At 38.2% G+C, this 20,559-nt stretch overlaps 1 protein-coding gene across 1 annotated transcript in view; it reads left to right on the top strand.

The window, feature by feature from the left end:
• IL1RAPL1 (interleukin 1 receptor accessory protein like 1) overlaps positions 1-20,559 on the top strand; it is a 582,852-nt gene that overhangs the window by 405,399 nt on the left and 156,894 nt on the right. The window lies entirely within an intron of this gene.

The raw sequence follows: 20,559 nt of genomic DNA, 5'->3' as shown, positions 1-20,559 counted from the left end.
GGAATGCTGGTTGCTAGGAACTGGGTGAGGGAGAAATGGGAAGTCACTAATCAAAGGGCATAAAAGTTCAGTTAAGCAAGGTAGGAAAGTTCTAGACCTTCTGTACAAGATTGTATCTATAGTCAATAATACTATACTGTACACTTAATCTGTTAACAGGGTAGATCTCATATTAAGTGTACTTACCACAAGAAAGTAAAATTTGAAAAAATCAAGTGAATGAATTAGAAAAAAAACAAAACTGAAACAGAGCCATAAAGTAAGCATAATTGAAACCTACACAAAATGACTAAGTAGCATGTCTTCAGCACGATGCTTAAGGAAAGCGAATCTGATTAGGGAGAGACAGGAGGCAGATGAAGACTTTGGTGGGAATTGTAAACAGAGAATTAGGGCATTTTCAAGGGCTTTGAGTTTGAGAGAGTCATTATATCCTAATTCACTTTCCATTTCCTAGTTGTTAGTTTCATTATTCCTGTACTTATTCATCACTGAGGCTGTTTGGGACCTTACAAGTGAGTTAAAGAGCTTGGAGAGAGAAATCTCCTATGATGATTAGACAAGCAAAGAGGGAACAGAAGAAGTTAAGACAATGTCATGCTTTTGTCAGGTGGAAATATTGATTAGTTCCTCTGTGAGAAGCAGAAAAGAAACCCAGACAGGCCATATACCATTGTTTACCTCTTTGACGAAAACTCTCATCAAGCATTCATTCACTTACTGCGTTTTTACTGGCCAAGGTTGTATGAACACAGTGTCCTAGGTGAAGGGCATTCTCTGATCAACAAGACCTGCCTGGAGCTTTCAGTCTACTGGGATAACAGACATAGAATAAAGAAGCAAATATTGTAAGCACTAGAAGGAAGCAGAGCATAAAATGAGAAGCTGTGGTAAGGGTGCGTATTACCGTCTCAGTGCTGCAGGAAGACTTCTCTGAGGAAATCATGCCTTAGCGGAGACCTGACTGATGAGCGGGAGTTACCTTACATGCTGAGGTAGGGGAACAGTGTTCCTGATAGAGGGAATAGCCAGTATTAGGCTGAGTTATGGTGGTTGTATTTGATATATATATGACCTAAGACCTACTCTTTCTTTTGTCACCCCTGGATAATGGGATGTAATCAGCATCCTTCCAGTTACAAAGCCAAGGTCTCTGACGGTAATTTGGGACGTGCCCTCTCTGCCAACCCTGGCCTCCCCTTATCTTTACTTACTCCAATCACCGTATCCATTTAATCAAGAGTTACTCCTCTTCCTGTCTCCAGTTCTCTCTCAATCCCTTCTGCACTTCATCCTCAATTTGATTCAGGTCCCAATCACTTATTGCTGAGCCTCTTGCTTTTTCACCTCCACCAGAATTGACTTTCAGAAATACAGGGTGGGGAAAAAGGAGATTTACAGTTGTGAGTACACATAACACAGTTTATTTTTGTATTATCACCTATTGTATTATTTTCCATATGAGCAACTGTGAACCCCCTCTTGCCCCAAACTGAATTTTATCGTGCTGTTCTCAGCACAAACCTAGCTTTTGAAGTAGTACAGATATTTTATGTGATGATTTTATTCTATTTTATTCATGATAGCATATCTCTAGATATTACTTTTGAATGTTTTGCTTCTTAATGTTTTATTGTTTATGTTGTTTACAGTAGTCCCAATTTTCCCCCTTCGTCCCCCTCCACCCAGCCCATCCCCCACTCCCACAGCCAATCCCCACACCGTTGTCCATGTCTGTGGGTCCTTCATACATGGTCTTTGACTGGTACCGTCCCCTTCTTTCAATCAGTTCCCACCACCCTCCTCCCCTCTTACAGCTGTCAGTCCATTCCATGATTCCATGGCTGTTGTTCTATTTTGCTCATTAGTTTATTTTGTTCATTAGATTCCTGCTGTAAGTGAGATCATATGGTATTTGTCTTTCACCGACTGACTTACTTCACTTAGCATAATAGTGTCCAGGTCCATCCATGCTGTCACAAAGGGCAGGAATTTAATGACATAGCTCTGCCTATGAAATAAAGAGCATCATCTCTGTATGATTTCTCGATATAATCTAGATCCCTCCTCCTCTCCTGCCACTTTCCTCACATTTTGGCCACATGCACCTTCTTGCTATTTCCTGTAATTTCCTGACAATAGCAGGCGCTCAGGGCCCTGGGTCTTTAAAGATGCTAGCACGCCCTTCCGCCCCTAATTACCAGTCGCAGGTCCAGCCTGATGCTTTCCTGGTCAACCTACTCAAAACTAATCTCGCCTTTCTACTTACAGTCTCATCACACTTACCCGCCTCACCTGCTCTTCAGCATTTACTTCACTCTGCCTTATACTGGAACATGTCATTTATCATCTCCCCAACTGGCTTTTAAATTCCATGAGGTCAAAGAATTTGTCTTACTCATTTTTCCATTCCTTTTAAGCCTTCTTTTTATAATATTCCACAGTTGGAAGTATACATTTATATTTCAGGCTTTTAACAATTTCTCAAACTGAAGAGGGAGGCTGGAGAAGAGGAGATATTTAAAGGGCACTTTGAGAAAGTAATTTAGAGCATTTTATGGTTTATATTCTCTTCTTGATCAGTTGTGGGTACCCTCAGAATATTCATTGTTGATAATGATCTGACAGAATTCATCAAATTAAAGAGACTCAGACTTCACCTGTATGAGGCCAAACACCCACATTTTAAAAAACTGAACATTTTTAGCAGCCACATTTAAGATCATTGAAAGCAGGATAGCTGGTGTTTGAGCAAACATCTTTAAATGCTTGCTTTCAGAAACTTAAATTATAAAAATGGAGGATTTGTGATGTCACACGAAATGTTATTCAATATGGCTCTTTTATTCAACATGTAGTGATGGATCACTCACTGGGGATAAGGGAGATTAAAGTCCAGTCCTCTTTCTAGGCTCTGGTCACGCTTGCTTTACTCCATTGCTAATTGGGTCTCAAGACTCAGACCAGGCCTATAAATTGCCTGACCTCTATGTTTGGCTCCTCCCCCAATCCTGACATTAACCATACAAGTGAAACGGGGGATGGAGAGCTACCAAATTTTCACTCTTCATATTCAAGCTCTTATTCTTTTTCCCCTGATCTAGTCCTTTGTATAAATCAAAGGACATTCAGGCAGAGTAACAAATGAAAATCTCTTTGGGCTTTTCAGCCAACAATAAAATATTTTATAAAGCATGGAAGCATTCAAGATGGCAGCCATCTGTTGTTTAAAAATGGCAGAACTATATTTAAACCTAATTATTGTGTAAGGTCTGAGTCTTGAAAGCAAGGGTAATAATTGTTTATGTTCATCTAAATGGGGGAAGCTTTTGTGTTCTACTTCATTCATCTATGCTGGTATGAGATTGGGTAACTATTACCTACTGAATATGGTTGCTCATATTTAATTATAGACAATGGTGGTTGAAAAATTGTCCTTTTATTTTATTATTCATGAACCACATGGGCATGTCAACTTGGACAATTCTTTTTTTTTTCCCCATTTCTATTGAGTGGCTTGAAATCCAGACATACTGGCTTAGCAAACTATTAGATACCGGTGATAATGGAAATTGTTAACAGAACCTGAACCCTTTTTCATTTTCCTCCAAAAGTTTCAAATATATAAATTGTGGTAGAAATGGCAATTAGAGTAATTGTAAAAAAAAATTTTCAGTGAAGTATATACTAGCTTGAGTTAGGTTGTTACTAAAAATATTCTTACAGATATTCAATAAAATTGATACTGTTATATGATATTGCTAAGTGAAATGATCTAATCTGCATAAATTAGACAGGTGACATTCAATGAAGATTTATCATACTTGAAACATGTAGTTCATCTCAAGATTTAATCGGATTATATCACCAAATCAGAGATCACATATGTCTATGGGGACCTAATGGAACCTCATGGGTGTGAGCCCTTCTCCACTCCTCCCTCTGCCTTCCATTTCACTGACCCACGTTAGCATTATGAAAACAACAAATGGAAGCTTCTCCTGACACAGGCTTTACAAGCATGTTTCTATGTGGAGGGCATCAGAGGAAAGTCAGGCAACATAATGGCTGTGGTAATTAGGCTCAGGCTTTTAAAGGCCTTGTAATATCCACATTATTGTTGTTATTGTCAATATCACCTGAGTATTGTCTCACGGATTACCGAGTACTTCCTCATGTTATTTTCATGTCATGGATGGTAAAATGCTAGCATTAAAATCCTAAGAATATTAAACCGATATTATTTTTGAAGAATATTGTTTTCATATTACATGAATCCTTGATTTTCAGCGATGCCCTCTTGTTTCCACAGTGACTGTGAGTATTTGCTGTAGATTCTCAAACAGTATTTCCTTTTGAGAGCTGACAACAGATGCTGGCATTTTAACAAAGAGGAAATCAAACAATCTATGGCCTGCTCAGAGAATTGAAGTGGTTACTAGAAAATTTTTAAAAGTGTGATGATGCTTGGGTGATGCTTAGAACTTTCTGGCACCTAAGTTATTGAAAGGGCCAAATAGGCCTCTAGTCTACTCCTTTCCCTAGCAATCCCACGAATGACTTCTGGCTATTAGATATGTATGCCTGTGTGCTAAGAACCCCTCTTTAAAAAAAGCATAAATATTCCAACACACATGAAAATAGTGCATCAAGTATTTTACTTACAATTTACATTTTGTTGGCAATTGGTTTAATTTGCTTGCTTTGATCTAAAGTCCGAGCCTTCCAAGTTTGTGGGCAGAGAGTAGGCATCTTGTTAATAGGGAAAGAGGATAGAGCCATAGAAAAGTGGTAAGACCTCAGTGCTAAAAGGGGGACATCAAGGTGTGTCAACCTATGAAAGGGCAGGCCCCAGACAAGATTTGTGTGGGGCCTCTCCTTCCCTTATGCCTGAATAAAACCTATAATTCCTGGATAAAGTATATTATTACAGTTGATCAGTACTAACCATTCTGTCTGTGAAATCCTGACCTTCTAAAATTATTTTTATGCCATCTGTCAAATGTACTTTACATTGAAATAGTTGTAAAATAATAGGCCACCAAATCCTAGCCTGTCTTTGCAAAGTGACTTAGAACTCTTAAAACATCACCAGCATTCTTAAAATCAGTTGAAGACCGTTTCCAGCGTATATTACTTGAAGATATATTTTGTTTAGATGATACAGTATTTCTCATTCTGTGTCCATTGGCCATCCACATTTCAAAATTGAGAGGTCTCATATAAGCATCACTTTTCCTCTTGAAAAGCCGAAGATCTAGTAATATTGGACTCATGTTCTGCTGGAGCTCAGTGTCATAGGCTCTTTTGTAAGGGACCTTCCACCTGCAGTTTTCCAGATCCTGACAAATCTACTCCTTTTCTGGACACAATTGTTCTGACAGTGATTGACATTTCTTGCAGAAATTGCATCCCTAAAATTTCAACAATGCACCAGTTGATTATTTTGTAAAGAGCTGAATGAACCATCTTCAGTTGTCAGTTGCTCTATTACATACACATGAGGGTGGGCACAAGTAGGTTTACAGCTGTGAGTACATGAAACATGGAGTTTATTCTTGTATTATTACTTATTAATCATTGTATTATTTATTTATGTTACAGCTGTAAACCTGCTTTTGCCAACCCCTGTATATAGACAGCAGGAAAACCATGGATAAAATTGCACTTTTAAATGGGTCAGTTTACCACTGTGCAATTATAAAGGCTACATTGAAACAAATTTAGAACATATTTTTCCATGTACAGCTCTGTCTTATGAGTATGAGAGTAGGAAGAAGATAAGAAATAGACGTACTTTTTGCATCTCCTAGTGGTTCTAAGTGTGTAAAATATTGCATAATTAAAAGAAGAATCATTCAAGAATATACTCCATACCAGAAATGCACAGTTCCTCTCATCTAAGTCATGCTAACAGTATAAATAGGACATGTTCCCTAGACTCTCCATTGCAGAGTTCAGTGGATAAAAAACAAAAATATAACAATAATTAAAATTGCCCTGGCTGCTGTGGCTCAGTGGATTGAGTGCTGGCCTGTGAACCAAAGGGTCACTGGTTCGATTCGCAGTCAGGGCACATGCCTGGGTTGCAGGCCAGGCCCCCACTTGGGAATGTACATGAGACAACCAATTTATGTATCTCTTGCACATTGCTGTTTCTCACCCTCTCTTTCTCCCTCCCTTCTACCCTCTCTAAAAATAAAGAAAGAAAGAAAGAAAATCTTTAAAAACATAGAATGTGATCAGGGCCATAGTTCAGACAGGTACACGTTATATGGAGGAAATAGACAGAAGTAATTCTGCCCGAGATAGTCTGTGAAGGTCCCACAGAATCATTTTCTGAGCTGATTCTTGGAAAATATGCAGGGCTTTTTCTGGCAGAAGAAACAGAAAAAGGCATTCTAATGAGGGGAAATGACTTAAGCAAAGACCTAGACATGTGAAAGTTGGTTTTAAATCTATTAAAACTTTTCACAGAAGCATAATGATGGAGGTGGGGGCTGGTGAAAAGGAAGATGTGGAAGATAGAATGAGTTGACAGTGAGATTTGAAAAGGCTTTTTATTCCTTCTCAAAGAGCCAGAGCTTTTTATGACAGACAGTAAGAAGTAGCAAATGTTTTTAGGAGAGATTATGAGTCGTTAGGAAAGCAATTCTGTGGCACTGCGGAGCTGTGATTAGCAGTGGGGACCAGTAAAGTCAAGGGGTTTGTTAGGAAGCTTCAGGGATTGGCCAAGGAGAGTGGCTTGAAGATCTGAAGCAACTGACAAGAAAGAAGAATCAAAAGAGAAATAACTGACAGCTACCTTTGAAGAAATTTTTTCCAATTAGACGTGAGTGTTCTGAGGACAAGATGAGTTGGAGGCACGTAGCTTGAGAAAGAATGAAGAATTCAAACCCAAACCAAAATTGTGGTAACTAGGAAGAGAAGTATTTTCTGTAATCCTTGAGAAATGTATAAACTCTGTCATAAAATGTTTCCCCACGAATATTAATTGGGCATTTGAACCAAAAAACAGTTAAATATTAATTCTTAGTAGTGCTGCTGTTGTTTTTATTGTTATTATTAGAGGTAGTATTTTGAAAATGTGAGTGACCTTATGTTGTCATGCACACTAGGAGTAACACTCAGAACAAAAACGACAATTTTGATTTAGTGCAAGAAAAACACACATTTATTTTACATTACTTTTTCTTAGTTATTCTACAGAATCCGGAACCAATATTTAAAAAGTAAATAAAAACTTGTCATCCTGGTGAACACATTGATTGCAGAGTTTCCCTGCACTGAATACAATTAAGTCCGTCAGCAGCTGTGGAGGATAACAACCTTTCAAACAAACAAACAAACAAAAAAGTCACTACTGTGACTTCCCAAACTGTGTATATCACATGTCCTGTACTTTAAACTAGACCCTCCCAGACCTGTCATCCAAGTTCATTTAAAACCTATGTAACCATTTCACAGACATAAAAACGTAACCTTATCACATAGCATAGGTTCTATTGCTTCTATTCCATTGTTACTAATTGCCTCCCTGGTTCAAGATTCCAGTTTCTCTGTAGCTCTGCATTTACATGGATGAATATCCCAGTGTTTAATCCCACTAGATATCCTAATTAAAACAGAGAGAGACCCCAGGCTTCCTCGATTCTTTGCTTGGTCCCCCAATCTACTTCCCATAATGTGAGTTTCTAATGTAATATATTGAACATAGTATGATACAGTCCAACTTGCACAGGCTACTCTTACACAGGCATATATCTTGTATTCAAAGCACACTTAGCATTATGTGTTAAAAACATACTGATTCAGAGGTCTGTTAATTGTAGGATTAGCAAAAATGAAGGTTGAACTTTGAAGACTATATTTCAATCGGAAGTATCATGAGTAGCTGTTGCTCTATCAAATTCAAAATTAAAATAGGATTTAAGTGATTAAAAATACAAGCATTTTCAGTTTATGGACTTTCTTATTATCTTTAAAAAAAGAAAGAGTGATAGTGAGGTTTCCAGCTGAGAGGAATGGATGCAAAAGACATTTTGTTCCAGTTAGTTAATTTTTCCCTACATGTGCTATATTCATCGTATCCATTTTAAAAGCAAATGAGCCATCTCTATCTCCTCTCGCGTTTGTGGCAAACTCGTGCTGTGCCAATTTCAGATTACATGTATCTTAGGGAGAATAAGATGTTCTAATCTTGATTATAATTTTAAATTAAAAGAATGAAAATAGTTCAATATGAGGATGTTGATAACATGCACTAGACAGGCTGCTTTGTGCCTTTCAAAAATAATCGGACAAACACGCCCGTGAACAGGATGGTAGGTTCCTGTATTCAAATGTATAACAAGATGCATTCTACTGTAAATGCTAGTAGATTTCCACTCAATCATGTAATCAGTTCATCCAAGCTAAAAATTGTTGATAAATGTGCTGTATACTTGAAATTCAGCCATTTTGCAAGTAATTGCAGCAAACTTTCAATGGAATTATTTGCATTATAAAAACAGATCCTTCCCAAATGAAGACATAATAATGAATAATAGACACACAAAAAGATACTCAGCATTATTAGTCATCAGAGGAATGGAAATTAAAACCACAATGAGATTCTACTACACACCTATTAGAATGACCAAAATTTAAAATATTGGCCATACCAAGGGCTACAAATGATAAGGAGCAAGTGGAACATTTAGACATTTCCATTGGAAATGACGACTAGCATAACCACTTTAGAAAATTTGATAGTTTCTTACAAGGTTAAATATATGTCTGTCTGACCATGACCCCAGGTTCTGCTCTTAAGTATTGACCCAGGAGAAATAAAAATGTATGCAACATAAAGGCCTTGTTCACAGATTTTTGTAGCAGCTTTAGTCACGATATCCCTGACATGGAAGCAAACCTAATGATCAACAAACCTAATTGATTAGCAAACCTAATTTATCAACAGATGAATGAATGCACACATAGTGATGTGAGCATACTAAGCTTGTCTCAGTCACCAACAGAAAGAAGCAAACTACTGGTACACATATGAAAATGAATGAATCTCAAGCCATTAATGTTGAGCAAGGAAACCAAACACCAGTGTATAGGCATTCATATGAAAACTAAGCTATGGTGATAGCAATTAGATCAGTAATTGCCTGCTTATGGGGGAATCTTCCAAGGTAATAGGAATACCTTGTATCTTAGAAGATGTCATCTGCCCCAATACTTGAGCATGGAGAAAATATTTAATTTTGAATTGCTATAAAACAATGTAAGTATTCAGGCCACAGAGAAAGAAAAGAAAGGCACAGTGTAGGAACATTGTACAGTTAGAACTAGAAGTCTCTTGTGTAAATGGAAGCAGGTATGAATGATGAGGCATGCATTCATTCAATCAACAACCAAATAGCTATTAATGTGTGAATGATGACCCAGACCTTTCAAGGCACTGGGGATTTAAATGAAGTCTCTGGCCTCAGCTAATTTACATTTCAGTGGGCTGAGTCATACAGTAACCAAGCACCAAATACACAGAATGATCACAGAACAGTACTATAAAGAAAACAATGGCACTTCAGACAGGAAGGATGGGACACCCATTTGTGGAGAATCCCGGAGAAGGATGTACCAGGTAGGGGATGAGTTAATGTGAAGGCCCCCAAGGTGAGAAGGAGCTCAGTTGGTTTGAGGAGCCAAAGGAGAACAGTGTTGTCTAAAAGGTGGGTGAACTTTTACACTGGAGAGCCAGGCAGAGACGTCTGTTTATTTTAGGCTTCACAAGCCACATTAAGATGTTTGCGTTTCAACCAAAGTAAAGTGGGAAGCCATTATGGAGTTTTAAGTTAGAGGTGCATTAACTATTTGTGTTTTTTAAAAGACATTTCTTTAGCCCTGCTTGGTGTGGCTGAGTGGATTGAGCACTGGCCTGGAAACCAAAGGGTCACCAGTTCAGTTCCCAGTCAGAGCACATGCCTGGGTTGTGGGCCAGATCCCCAGGTGCAGGGCATGTGAGAGGCAACCACACATTGATGTTTCTCTCCCTCTCTTTCTCCCTCCCTTCCCCTCTCTCTAAAAATAAATAAAATCTTTTGTAAAAAAGAAGTTTCTTATTGAATATGCATATTGAAGTAGAAGGAGAGCAAGAAGTAGGGAATGAGGTCGTAAAGACTATCCCAGTTGAAAGAAAGCAGGGAGGCGAAGTGGGAGAAACAAGTGAGGGGGATCAAGAGGTATAAACCTCCAGTTATAAGACATGGAGGTGAGTCATGGAGATGCAATTTACAGCATGGGGAATGCAGACGATAATATTGCATCGACTTCGTATAGTGACAGATGGTAACTAGACTTACTGCGGGGATCAATTCACAATGTATATAAATGTCGAATCACTACAGTGTACACTGAAACTAATATAATATTGTATGCCAATTATGATTCAATGTAAACAAACAAAAAAAAAGAAAGAAAAGAAAGAGACCTGCTACGAGGTTGTTGCAACACCTCAAGTAGAAAATGAGGGTAGCTTGAATTAGGGGTCTGGCAGTCAAGAAAAAGAGAAGTGGACAATTTCAATATGTATTTGAGTGGTAGACCTGGCATGACTCACTAATAGGATGTGGGAGAATGAGCGATCCGTCAGTCTGCTTGAGCTGTGTACCATTTAGAGAGATGGAGAAGTCTGGGTGTCTAAAGCAGGGCATCAGGGTGAGAAAGTCAATGTGTCTAATCAGAGGTTCAGCAGCAAGGGCATGCCACGCCCAAGCCAGGTAAGATGAGAGAGACTATTTACAAAGGCCTGGGAAGTGTGGAAGAGCAGCAGTGTTAGTGTGGCACCCTGCTGCTAGCACCAGTTGGGAGTCATTACTCTCCCCGGGATAGAAGAGACAAGGAGAACAAGCAGGATCAAGCAGGATGGTTTTACAGAGAGGCCTCCAGACAGGAGAGGAGGTCCTCAGTGGAAGCGTTGCACAACCCATACAAATCTGACTGAACGGGACCCTGTTCTTCTTGTGGCTGGAGAACATCCTCATTGACCGAACCCAATCTTTACCTGAAGGGACAGGGGACAGTGGAGGACTAGGGAGGGTGACCATCTCCCAGCACTCTGGCAGGGTGTATAGCCAGATACCCACCATAATACCCATATACTGAATTCTGTAGCATTTACAAACATACGAACTTTCCCGAACAGTCTAAACTACAGCCAGCATTTTACAGCAACACAGAAATGTTTGTTATGAAGAAAATGAACTTGGCTTTTTTAGTTATATATTAGTAAGGTATTATTGTTTTCATATGGATTAAAGGAAGCCATTCCCTTACTATTTTAAAAAGTAGTCATTCTTAGTGAACAAGGCAAAAAGTGTAGGAAAAATTATGGGATGCTCCAAACCTGCAGACAACCTCAGGGTTACAGAGGATCTTGAGAGCACTAGACAGATGGAAGTGACGAATGCATCTGTTTCTGTGCCATTCAGACCTTGCATAGGTGTTTGTGACATTTGGAGTTGGGATAAGGAACTCAGGTTTTATTCCATATGCTCAAAGTCTTTATTAGGCTTGTCAGTATCATGTAATCTTTTTAGTTATCACGTGCGATTCTGTTTCTGCATTTTACCGGAATTGTGTAACAAAGACAGAATCTCTATGTTTCATAATATAAGCTATCCAAGGGTCCCATCAGCTACTATAAACTGTGTCTTGAAAGTTTATTTAATTAGAAGGCATCACTGTCAAAGCAGCGATATCAACTTGTAATGATGCCCTCATTTAAAAAATAGTGCATACTTGCTAAATATTTGGTTGCTGTTTGATATTTTATTAAATCTATCATCATGCACTGATTGATTACCAACAGGTAATAAAGGCATTGGAAGGAAAGAGGATTTACACTCAATACATGTGTATGCAAGTGTATGTACAATTATTCCATGAGGCAATGGTTTTGGATTTATTCAGAACTAAAGAACTGGCATTGATTCCGCAAGTATTTACTGGGTGCCTACTATGTGCCAGGCACTTTTCTAGGCTCTCAATCTACAAATGGACCCAGATTTCAGTTTTTGTGGATATGATATTTTAGTGAGGTAATATAGACAATAAATCAAATGTAATAAAAAATAAACTACACCGCATGTTAGAAGGTGACACATTCTATGAGAAAAATAGAGCATGTGCAAAAGAAAGCAGTATTCATCAGGGTCATGAAGCAACCATAACCCAACTCTAATCTGATCTCCTTGAATTTAGCACAGCATTTTTTGCAGTTTTTCTAGACATCAGTTCTTAAATGGTAAAGCCAAAATCTTCATCAAAAATCCCTGATACATTCATGCTTTATATGATAATGTTTTGGATCACTAAATACATTTGAAATAATAGACCAGACTTTCAACTTTCATTATTAAACTTTCCATAATTAACTATGTTTATGACAAATAAAGCAAAACAAAACTAACTTATATGACTTTATTTTGTAATCAATTGATCAGGATACGTATATTGTAGCCTTATCTTGGTGCATCATTGGTCTCGTTATTTATTTGTTTTGTTTTTTGAGGAATTCTACTCATGAATTTTAATCTGCATTGGTGTATCTTTCTTGTTGACTAAAAGGAGTAATTATTGTGTTTATTGTGTGTGTATGTGTGTGTGTGTGTGTGTGTGTGTGTGTGTGTGTGCATTGGTTTTGAAGAAATTATAGTCACATGAGATTATTCCACCTTAAAGTTTCATTTTTATTGAAGCTGATGAGAAGCTGCTGAAGTAAATCTTCATGGTGCTAAGTCACTAAGCTCCCCCACAAGACAACTATTAGGAAAGGGAACCAAAGGCAATCATCCCTTCTGGCAATGGGCAAACTGCCCAGTTGTCAGCCCTGACCTCATCCTACTAAGGAATGTGTATATGGTATCAGTGTCTATTAGACTTGACTTCCTTTTAACCAGCTTTATTCTAAGTATAGGCTCCCATTTTTTATTGCAAGGTACACTGGAAACTAGAAGAAAAAGGACCATCTCATTCTGGGTGATTGGTAACTTTGAAAAAATTAAATTTCTTTGGGATCTTTCTGGCCATAGTTTGAGGAGGCAAAACAACTTTTTGTTTTTGACAAATTGAAACCACTTATTTCCTCTCAGAGTTTGTATCTGATATCAAATAAGTGATTCTTCTCATTTGTTTAGGCTTCCTGAAAACTACTGAAAAAAATTCCCTTTCATTTATTTTTTATTTTTCTTTATGAGATGTTTATATATATTAAGATGTTATTGGAGATTGGAGGTTGGCTACCTAGCTCCTATTAAGAATCTAACAGAAAATATACCATTCAGCATTTGAGCTTCTCAGATCAAAATTTGTATTTAAGACCAAATTAATATTATGCAAGTTTTTAAAAATTTTACTTATTTAGCCCTGGCTGGCATAGCTCAGTGGATTGAGTGCGGGCTGCAAACCAAAGTGTGGCAGGTTCGATTCCCAGTCAGGGCACATGCCTGGGTTTCAGGCCACGGCCCCCAGCAACCACACATTGATGTTTCTCTCTCTCTCTCTCTCTCTCTCTCTCTCTCTCTCTCTCTCTCTCTCTCTCTCTCTCTCTCTCTCCCCTGCTTCCCTCTCTAAAAATAAATAAATAAAATCTTTAAAAACATTTTACTTATTTATTTTTAGAAAGAGGGGATTGGAGGCTGAAAGAGAGGAAGATAAACTCAATGTGTCCTTGCTTCTCACACACCCCCACTGGGGGACCTAGTCCGCAACCCAGACATGTGCCCTGACTGGGAATCGAACCAGCAACCCTTTGGTTTGCAGCCCATGCTCAATCTATTGAGCTATACCAGCCAGGGCATATTATGTAAGTTTTTATGATCAACAAAAGACAGATAGTAACTTTGGGCAGAATGTTTGTATCTGTTAAACACTGAATTTGCATTTCTAAGTCTAATACTTCTGATGAATTTCCCTGTCAGGGATATTTCTTTCAGGTATATAGCTCATGAGGCTAAAGCAGTATCCAATCAGCATAAGCATTTTATCTCTGTCATATATTTGGTGTCTTTCTGTTTCTATAAAGAAATAAAGTTGCTCTTTAATGTTCTGGTGAATTTATATGATTTCTTTGAAAGTTTACACCAGGATTCACCATAAATCACAGCAATATACTTAATGCTATTCAGAAAACATTTATCCCCTTCTCTGTTTTGAGAATGTTTATTTCCTTTTAATATTTTTAATCCCCCTTATTTAAAGCCTAAGTCTCAAACATTCATGGCTCTTATTACAAACTATAAAATATGTGCTTAATAACATCAGCCTTTCTAAAAATTGTCCTGAATCACTATAGTTTAATCACCCATCTTGCTTATAACTAAATTTAACAATATCTGTAAATTGTCAGAACTCGTAAAACAAAATGACTGAAAATATTATGTAGTGATGTGGCTTTCTAGCAACGGATGCACAACTTGGTTTATAAAATTATTTTATTTAGCTTTTTAAGTTGTATTGGCCCAATATGTGTATTTAATAAAATCAAACAGGAATTTGGATATTGAATATTTTTTAAAGCCAACAACCTTCATGCCATCCTTGGTTTTTCTTTTTCTCACGCCTCTGACATCTAGTCCTTCAAGTCCTACTGGTTATGTCTCAGGTTTGTTCTGTCACCCTCTTATTCCAAGCTTCCTCCTGGGTCTCTCTATAATCCACACTCCACACAACAATGAAAGCTACTTTTCACAGGTCAATCAGTGTGAACCACATCATCCTTACTTAACACTGCTCTATGACTTCATGGGATCAAATCCAAACTCCTTATCATGGCCAACGTAGTCCCTACATCAGCTGGTCCCTGCTTCCTTCTCAGATGCCCTCTCTTGTCTCATCCCCTTCTGGTCACATACCAAGTTCATTCCTACCTTAGGGCTTTGGCTCTCGCTGTTCCTTCACTTGCCTCATCACTTCTCCCTTCGAGTTCCTCAGATCTAAGTGCCTCCAAAGGAGCCTTCTGACCATCCTTCACAAAGAGCCTCAGGTCAATCTCTATCGTATCTCCCAATTCTGTTTATTTCATTGCAGTTAGCTCCATCTGAAATTACTTGTTTATGTATTTGCTTAATTGTTGCCAGCAACTCCACCTCCCTGTACCCCATTGTAAGTTCCAAGAGATCAGGGCCCTTATCTTGGTGCAGTACCCGAGATTGTTGATCAGAATCTGGCATACATAATTCATGCTGTATGTTGAGCATGAGAATGAAGAGTTTACTAATGCATTAAAAATTAAGGGTATATCCATTGAACATTTTTTGAAGCATTAATTCTTTTTTAATTTACTTATTTATTTTTAGAGAGGGAAGGGAGGGAGATAGAGAGAGAGAAACATCAATGTGTGGTTGCTGGGGGTCATGGCCTGCAACCCAGGCATGCACCCTGACGGGGAATCGAACCTACGACACTTTGGTTTGCAGCCCGCGCTCAATCCATTGAGCTATGCCAGCCAGGGCTGAAGCATTAATTCTTAAATATTTTCCTCTGGTAAAACCGTCGAGTTCTTGTACACTACCTGGACTCCCGAAAAGCAGATTCAGTGTTATAGGGCTTTTCTGCTCATTACAAACACTTTTCTACCAGCAAGATTTAATTTTGGTAAAACATTCAACAGGTCTTGAGTTATGTAAATCATGCACTGCCTTTCAAATAAGAAGACCCAGGAAACCAGCCTATTGTGTGCTGTGATTTCAAGGGTTTAATTTTTTAAATTATTTTATTGTTGTTCAAGGGTTTTAGAAAGCATCTGATCACTTCATTCTACCTGCATCTACCCATCCTCATGCATGCCTGAAATGTGTGTTTAGAGTTTTAGTTCTTTAGTTTATATTTAGATTTGTATTAAGATAGAAATACTCCTAGAAGAGCCTTGTCTGGTGTGGCTCAGTGGATTGAGTGCCAGCCTGTGAACCAAAGGGTCGCTGGTTCGATTCCCCATCAGGGCACATGCCTGGGTTCTGGGCCAGGTCCCCAGTGGGGGGCATGAGAGGCAAGCACACATGGATATTCCTCTCTTTCTCTTTCTCCTTCCCTCCCTTCCCCTCTAAGAATAAATAAATAAAATTTTAAAAATACTCCTGAAAGAATTAACACTTTAAAACAGTTCATCCATGTACATATAAGCACCAAGGATCTAAAAAGATGTTTTGAAAAGGGAGAAGGGCAAACATTAGAACACCAGGATGCTGAGAGATAGGCAGAAGGGAGCACCTGGAGGGTGGGCGACATTCCAAAACCTTGGTCTGCTTGTAAGGCAGGTGGGATGTAATGTCCTTCATTCTGGTTCTTTTCCTGGTTCTACCACCAACTGTGCAAATTGGGGCATGTTATTCAACCTTTTTGTGAAAAATTAAGAGGTTCAGCTGGATGATCTTTATACGATGCCACCTTGGTGATTCTAGACTCAATAATTTCACCCATGACCAACACTCTTTACTTCTCGTGAATAATGGAAACTATAAGAGAGCGGATGTCATTAAAAGCCAAACAGTTTCTATAAATACAGTATGTTGGAGAAAACAACAACAGACCTAGAATTCCATTTTTAGTTTATGTAGTTTATTCCACATGTATTCACACTGTTTCATTACACATGTGTTCAGATGTGAATGTGTGTGCATGTACACACATGCACGTCACCTCCACTGAGAAATTACAACACCATTGTCTGTTCAGAGGCACTGAGTCTGAGAAATGTGAACCAGAGGATACTTCTCTCCTACATAATGATTTTCTTCATTATGTTACATTGTATATATCATATTAGGTCGAACCAGAATGCACAAAGCCATGGCAGGTTGAGGTTAGCAGGAGATCACCTGTGTCTTTCTTCAACTCAGCCTCTTTTCAGGAACTCTTTCTTGGTGATTCTCTTTTTAAATTAATTTCCTTCCTTCTCTCTACACTCCTCATTAATCTGTTAACATAGGGTCAATTGTAGGGATCCTGGCCATGTAATAACAACAACTGCTATTGCACTAACAAAACACAGTATTTGGTTAATGTTTTTATTTCTCAAATGGGATCACAATTAGACTTCTTACATTATTACTTCTAATGCACTTACTACTTATTATATTTATTACATTAGCCATGATCAAAAGAATGGTCCACTGATTCTGACTCTTGGGAGGCACTCAATAAATATTTGGGGAGTGTATGAATAAATGCAATGTTGGAATTAAAATACACTCTCAACATTTTAACAGAGCACTTCACTGAAAAACACGGGGCGGGGCGGGGAAGAATGGGGTTGGAGGCAGTGCACTAGAACAGTTATATATTTCTCCATAGCACGACATCCTGTCCTCATTAAAATGCATGTAATGGGAAACCATTGCTCTAGGAGGGCCTGCTGTGTCCTGTGGAAATTACCCTCACCAATCCATGGATTAGCTCACAGTGGGGGAGGACAGAACTGATATTTCTGCCTGTGTACTTAGATGACTGAAGGAAGGAAGTTATAGGGATTAACATTCTGCTTTTACAAGTACAATTATACATTTCACACAGGAACAACTTTATTTTTAGTGTATTTCATCTGTGCATGATGAATGATATGTTCAGATCATGCTTTTTTGCATTTATTTTCCATTTTTGTGGAATTGAAGTAAATGCATCCAATTTATACGTGAAATTCAAAACTTGAAAATTAAAGAAGGCATTCGTTTTCAAAGGGTGAGGATGAATAAATCATCAAAACTTCAACAGTGTCCAAAAAATAATTTAAAAAATGTACTTAGTCTGTTATTTCTCCAAGTAGGTGCTTTAAATGTTTTGGTTTGGATTTTTTGTTTGTTTTGTTTTGTTTTGGTTTTGTGGGGGGTTTTTTTGTTGTTGTTGTTTGCTTTAAATGTTTGAATCTCTGTTGTAAAAAGTAACCTAGGCCAATTTGGTAATTCAGCAACTTTCAGGTTCTTAGAGCAATTTTTGTTAGAATCCTGTGGTTACAGACCGGTGGGTGACCCATGGCTACCTACCAGGTGGTATGCTAAATTGAAACAAGTTTTAGAGCAAATGGACCAAATTCAGTCAAATGTGCCACCATTAAGGAGCAAGATAGGCCCAAAAACACTTACTGAGTGTAGGTCTTAACGTTCTCATAGAAACCACACTAGTCCCCTTGCAAAAGAGGTTTCCTATGAGGAAGATCAGCCAGCCTTCTAATAGGAGGACAGAGTCTTCCATGAAGGAGAATAGAAGGCTGAACAAAGCAAGTTTAGACTGAGAACTACTGCACTTACCTGAAGGTATTAGGCTCCTAGCCTTGCTGAGGCCTTATGCCTTATTCATAGTAAGGTCTACACAATCTGCCTAGCCAACAGAATGTCTTGAACACGGGCCATTTCATCAATGATCACCGTACTTTGGACCATAAGACGCACCTAGGTTTTAGAAGAGGAAAAATAGGGAAAAAAATTTTTGAAGTAAAAAATGTGGTAAAATATTTAATAACATAAATAACATAATATTTCACCAATGTAAATGTTAACAGAACTCAACAGCAGCATTAACAACCATTATTCCTCCCAAATTTTGTGGGGGGGGAGTGTGTCTTATAGTCTGAAAAATACGGTAGTTATTTCAAGCATCCTTTTTTTTGAGTTAATGAAACCTCTGGTGTAGATTTTGATAATGATACAATTCTTACATATCAATTTTTCAAGTGTGAATTTTTGATTAGGGAACGTAAAGTGCTAGCCACCTATATCTAAGTGGAAATTTATGAATCAAAGTAAATCTACATATACATACATATAATATAAAGATATACCTCCATATAGAGATACACAGTGAAGTATTTTAAAGTATATCACCACACCTATATCATAATAGCTTTTTAAATAGATTTATTAAATATTATAACAAAGCTTTTTGATTAGATTTATACTATAACATTATATCTCCACCAAGAAGATGTTAATTGAAATATGTAACATTTCAGACATATCCTTCCCCTGTCATTTCATATGCGTTCTTGCCCCTACTATAATAGATGTATTTATTTAGCAGGAATATCTATTCAGATGTATCTATTCAGCATCTACTATCACTGTAGGATCGGGAAGCACAGAAAATGAGGTCATTTGAGCCAATGTCCCTTTTGTGTGTCATTTAAATGGTCTTAAATTTCAACCATATAAATCCTTAGGTATTCAACTACTGTAAATTCTACACATGCCTGGAGTAGTCTCTTCCAAATCTTTATTGACTGTATGTAACTTTCTCATATTTAAGAAAAGTATTGGATGTGAAGAAGACAAAACTGAATTCAACTGGATTGTTGAAAAGCTTTGGAAGGAAAACAGGGACAAGTTTAAAGCCTGCTTCTGCCCACAGAGGAACTCCCTGGGTGAAAGAGTAGAGCTCTCAAGTTGCTTTCCCAAAGAAAAGTTTAAAGTCACAAAACAGGGCCCTCAGGGAAAAGCAGTGCATGCCTAAAAGCTAGGTCTAGAAGTAGACTGAAGTCAAGTTTCAGGGAACTCTCTCTAACCAGATGGAGAGACACATTATGACAATCCTGTGCTTTCCACTTTTCAGTTAACCCTTTGGGAATGAGTCAGGTGGTTTGCTTTTAATCAGTATATTGATTCCATTGATCTACCCTTGGGAAGACCAATTCTACTCATATTTCTGGATCTACTGTTTTCCTAGAATTAGCTATATACAAGTGCTTTGGAAAACAACAGAACTTTCCACTCTACCTCTTGAGATGTAGGATATTTATAATAAATATACCTGAGATTAACTGCTCCCCACATGGACTCCCTGAGTATTATACTACCTAGACACTTATGATGACCAAATTTTTATTTCTCACTCAGACTCTGCTGAACCAACATACATATATCCAAATAAGTACTAGAAAACTCCTGGAAATCTGGCAGGCAACTCAACCGTAACTTTCAAAGCAAAAATAATGGTTTCTCGCTCAGTCCCCCAAATGGCTTCCCATCCATTCTTCCCATCACAATTAATGTTTGCAACATGCCCACCGTTATTCAAGCCAAACAACTAAGAGTCATCCTTCATTCTCTTTATCGCTTACACTCCACAGCCGGTCTGTCAGCACTTTCTGAGAGCCCTAAATCACCATCTCTGCTGCTGTTCTTCCTGTTCAGGCCCCCATCGACTCTCACCCAGCATGCTGTATTTTCTGCCTAGCAACTCTTCTTTCTTCTACTCTAGCTCTGCTTCTCTGGTTAACACAGCAACTAAGTGATAATGAAAAGGGGAAAAAAAGCATCATGTTACTCCTTTGGTTAAAAGTCTCCTATGGCTTGTCTTTACTCATGAAATTAATCCAGACCCATAACAATGGTTTATGAATCCTTTCCACCCCGTTCCCAGTCTCTAGCTTCTCGAATCCCACCAGTTTCCTGCTCACTCTAGCCCCATAGTCTTTTCTCCTGTTCCAAACAGAAAGCCAGCCTAGCCTAGCCTCAGGACCTTTGCACTCACTGTTCCCTCTGCCTGGAAAACTCTGGCCCTTGATAACACATCTCTGGTTCCTTA

Source organism: Phyllostomus hastatus, unplaced genomic scaffold, assembly GCF_019186645.2.
Source record: "Phyllostomus hastatus isolate PE091 unplaced genomic scaffold, TTU_PhHast_1.1 phas_scaffold_12, whole genome shotgun sequence".
Taxonomy (NCBI): Eukaryota; Metazoa; Chordata; class Mammalia; order Chiroptera; family Phyllostomidae; genus Phyllostomus; species Phyllostomus hastatus.
The sequence above is the reverse complement of the archived record's forward strand: the minus strand, read 5'-3'. Positions and strand labels throughout refer to the sequence as shown.